This window comes from Schistocerca cancellata, chromosome 1, assembly GCF_023864275.1.
Source record: "Schistocerca cancellata isolate TAMUIC-IGC-003103 chromosome 1, iqSchCanc2.1, whole genome shotgun sequence".
NCBI lineage: Eukaryota > Metazoa > Arthropoda > Insecta > Orthoptera > Acrididae > Schistocerca > Schistocerca cancellata.
The window spans coordinates 755,691,141-755,695,426 of NC_064626.1; the positions used below are offsets into that span (position 1 = coordinate 755,691,141).

General features: G+C 45.4%; 1 pseudogene; it reads left to right on the forward strand.

Annotated features, from left to right (window-relative positions):
- Positions 1–235: 235 nt before the first annotated feature.
- LOC126100280 (5S ribosomal RNA) lies at positions 236–353 on the forward strand (annotated as a pseudogene).
- The last annotated feature ends 3,933 nt before the right edge of the window (positions 354–4,286 follow it).

The following is a 4,286-nucleotide window of genomic DNA, read 5'->3' on the forward strand; positions in this document are numbered from 1 at the left end:
ATGGCGCTGTAGAGCTCAAAATGAACAAAATTAACGTAACTGGAGTAACAGCTATGGAATATAAAGGAAACAAAAGAGGAGGAAAACGATGTCTGACAACTCTGTGTAAAGACCTAAGTGACTTGCTACCAGGACATGTTCGAAAGAACATATACCATTAGCGATCTTGCAGCTCTCGAAGAACGAAATTACAATGAAATCCAGACCTTTAGCTGCTTATAGGCGTTGATTATATGACAACGGCCTTGCCGCAGTGGATACACCGGTTCCCGTTAGATCACCGAAGTTAAGCGCTGTCGGGTGTGGTCGGCACTTGGATGGGTGACCATCCAGGCTGCCATGCGCTGTTTCCATTTTCCGTGGTGCACTCAGCCTCGTGAATACCATCATAACGACCGGGAGAGCGGTGTGCTGACTCCACGCCCCTCCTATCCGCATCCTCTACTGAGGATGACACGGCGGTCGGATGGTCCCGGTAGGCCACTCGTGGCCTGAAGACAGTGTGAAGACGGAGTGAGAGTTGATAATATATGCCCCGAGCGGGACTCGAATCCGAGATCTCCTACTTACGTGGCAGACGCTCTATCTGTCTGAGCCATCGAGGACACAGAGGATAGTGCGACTGCAGGGACTTATCTATGGCATGCTCATTTCTAACTTACTGCCAACACACTACATTAGTAGTGCCCCTGCCCACTATACTCATTACTCGCGGCAGTCAATCTACCGATAGTCGAAAGAGTTCGGGCAATGTGAGTGTATTCAAACTGAAGAAGACCATTGGCCGGTAAGCCTTATCTGTATGAAGGTGGTGTCTGTTCTTTCGGACATGTCCGAGGGGTGAGATGGAGGGGGAGAGGGTGCGGGCCCCCTTCCCCCCGTGTATAAGCGCCCTTCCTTAGTAATCCAGTTTTTACTGTGTTGGTACTCTGTTTTCCTGTTGCGGGCACTTGCATCACTGACGAGTGGTTTTACAATTCTAGCTTACGGAGCGACTTTCGAGTTGTTGTTGTGCTGACATGGTTCGCAAGTGCGACATGCAATCCTGCAGTGACTTTGACTGCTGTCTTCCTCTTATTTTTCGTCACAGTTCTCTTCAATGACCGTCTGTCACGATCACTTGATACACACTTCCATCCGCAGCGTGGCTTAGCGAATGGTGTTCTTCCGCTTTCCCTGTATGCGATATAAATCCTCGATCCGGTGCCTCTGGAAACATTTCGGCTACCCACCATACGAGTACCAAAAACTTGCCCACTCTGGAATGCTGTGAGCTTCAATGCAATGCTCTCACAACTACACAGAACAGTGATCACGACCGAAACCTGCGACAGATTGAGGACGTTCACAGGTAAAATACAACAGCAAAGCCTGCAGGCCTGGCTAGCATCTCCTTTTGTGTTCAACCGTGAGTCTCTAGCGGTGTTTCAAAAAAATGGTTCAAATGGCTCTGAGCACTATGGGACTTAACATCTGCGGTCATCAGTCCCCTAGAACTTAGAACTACTTAAACCTAACTAACCTAAGGACATCACACACATCCATGCCCGAGGCAGGATTCGAACCTGCGACCGTAGCAGCAGCGCGGTTCCGGACTGAAGCGCCTAGAACCGCTCGGCCACACCGGCCGGCAGCGGTGTTTCCATGCTTTTGTTCAACCTCTGTATATTTCTGAACATAGTGTCGTTTAGAGAATACCGCTTTTGGTTAATTACGAATTATTCCAGATAACCTGTCATCCAGTACCACATAACTGATCCGTGGAAAAAATTGCTGTTTCGAAGAGCGCGCCGCAGCGCGTTGTGTGAAGCAGTCGCCCTCCGTTTCTGGCGGTGGCGCCGCTGTGGCAGTCGCAGCCTTGGTGTCTCCCTCTGTTGGAAAAGGGGAAATGTTGCCTGTTCACATGCATTTAAGGGGTGCTATAAGCTTGCCAGTGACACGTCCCTACTGTCGCCATTCACCCCCACCATCCTACCTTACTCCCACAGGCCGTCCTCCTCCTCCGTGAATCCCGCCGTCCCTACCGTGCCTTCCTCCACACGCGTGACCCGGACACACTACGACGCCACCGGCAACTCCAGCGACACATCCGAAACTTGCTCGCGGCTAAGAAACGCCGGGACTGGCGACAGACATGCACTCGTTTAAATGCTACCCTACCTATAAACTCGTCCAAGTTCTGGTCAGCCTTCCGTCGCCTTACCGGAACTAAACCCTCCCCCTACTATCCTCTTCTCCATGATTATCACCCCTTCCCTGACACCTTCAGTAAGGCCAATCACTTTGCCTCCTACCTTTCCGATGTCTTTTCCATCCCCGAATCCCCAGTACGATTACTCCCTTTTCCCAGATGTCCGCGATCGAACTGACACCTCTGTCCCTCCCCTCGCACCTGGTTTCCAGTACTTGGACAACATTGCACACACGGAACTCAATGCCCCTATCACTACACAGGATCTCATTGCTACACTCCGCACAAAACGCAACACTGCTCCTGGTCACGATCGTGTCACCTACCGCCACCTTCGTGAAGCTTCTGTCTCTTTCCTCTCCAGAAATCGCCAGAAATCGCAGTTTATTAGAAGTTAAGTGACAGGAGATGTGTTGTTTCATTTACCTGTTTAATTCTACTTGTTTTCTTGGTGCACCATTCTTCTCCGTTTGCCCACCCGCGGAAAGGTGGTTATTTATGAATTGGGTGATCCGTTTTTCCCTTGTGGAGTAGGGGCGGGTTTGAGCAACCTGCGGTTCGGGTTGTTCAGTAATCTCCCTGTCAATCTGCCATACTTTAATAGCTGCCTCTGTCATGTTTGACGGATTCGGTGTTAACGAATTTATTGCTTGAAGTGTAACGGCCGAATTCCTGAAATATGTTTTTATCTTGCCTATCATCTTGAGTGGCGGTATATGTGTAAGGTAGAGCATGTTTGGCTAACCTTGTATATTTTATGTAAGACTGCATTTCATGGGTTTTTATTTAGGTGGTTACTTTAATATATAAATTTGCCACCCTTCCACCATAAGTTTTTTTTTAAATCAAGTGGCACCTTCAGTTTCAGGTTAATCTTTTAAAGTTAGTGTTTTGTACCATTTATATCCCTCCTACAGAGTACATAGTTTATGTGCTTATGTGAGTTGTTAAAATTTTTAAAGTAATCTGGTGTGTTGCAGATTTGCACCAGTGTAGTCTTTTAGAGGTTGTTGTGAGCGGTCGTAACTACGACCGTGTCAAAAGGGAGCGGAAAGTCTCAGCCCGAAAGCTCATATAGTCAAAAATTTGTTCTTTCTGCCTCTGAATAAACTGTAACTTGATATTTAGAGGGTGATTTCTGATTATAATTTTAAATCTGTTTCTAAAAAAAAGGGTTTTTAGGAATAAAATTTCCATTTGTTGAAAGAAATTTGATTTGTTTTCATCAGTTACCCACTGGCAACTATTTCCACACTCACATAGTGTGATTAAATGTGTTAATGTTCTTCATCAATCGTTAGTAAATAGAGTAAATTCTTAAGAAAAAGTTTTGAAAGTAGATTCAGGGTTCAATAATAAACACAAATTTTGATGCGTAAGCTAGAAGAGTACGTTTCACAGCCAGAAAAAAATTGTCAGAATGGGCATCACAGGCTTATGTTGTGGTGTTGTAAACCAGCATATGAGATTTAGAGAAAACTAGTTCTGTCCTCGTTAACAATAGAATAGCGGTTGTTTCTCGGATCGTCGGTGGCCTGTGTCTCCGCCAGCGGCGTACGCATTTTTCGAGCGTGTATGCCACTAAAACAGTGTTGACGACACACGAGTACCTAATTCCGTATCGTGTAAGACGCTCATTCAACAGCGTGTTTGCAAAGGAAATCGTCAGTTCTGTGTGTTATTACAGATACTCTTAATCACTTTTGCCTACGTGAGACTGAACTCATGATGACATGATCGTGGAAAATCTCCGTTATCTGCCTTTCTAAAGTTAACATTATTAGTTTTAGAACAAAATAATGATTTTTACTACAAAAACTTCACTTATTGTTAATGTTTCTTAGTACAGCAGAAAAAATGTACAAAGGAATGAACTAAGATGCATCCAACTCACTAACAAACTTCTTTGACTGACAAACTAAGAAATGTTTTCATTGCAATCAGCCCTTTCCTACTCCCTCAAATTTTATAATTTGTTTTGTGTATCCTTAACCCAAATTATTTTACAACAGCCTGTCCATTTTTGATGAATTTTGTGAGGGTTCCTTTCTCAGAACAGAGGGGGTATGCTGCCTATCCATTTGATCATTACTCC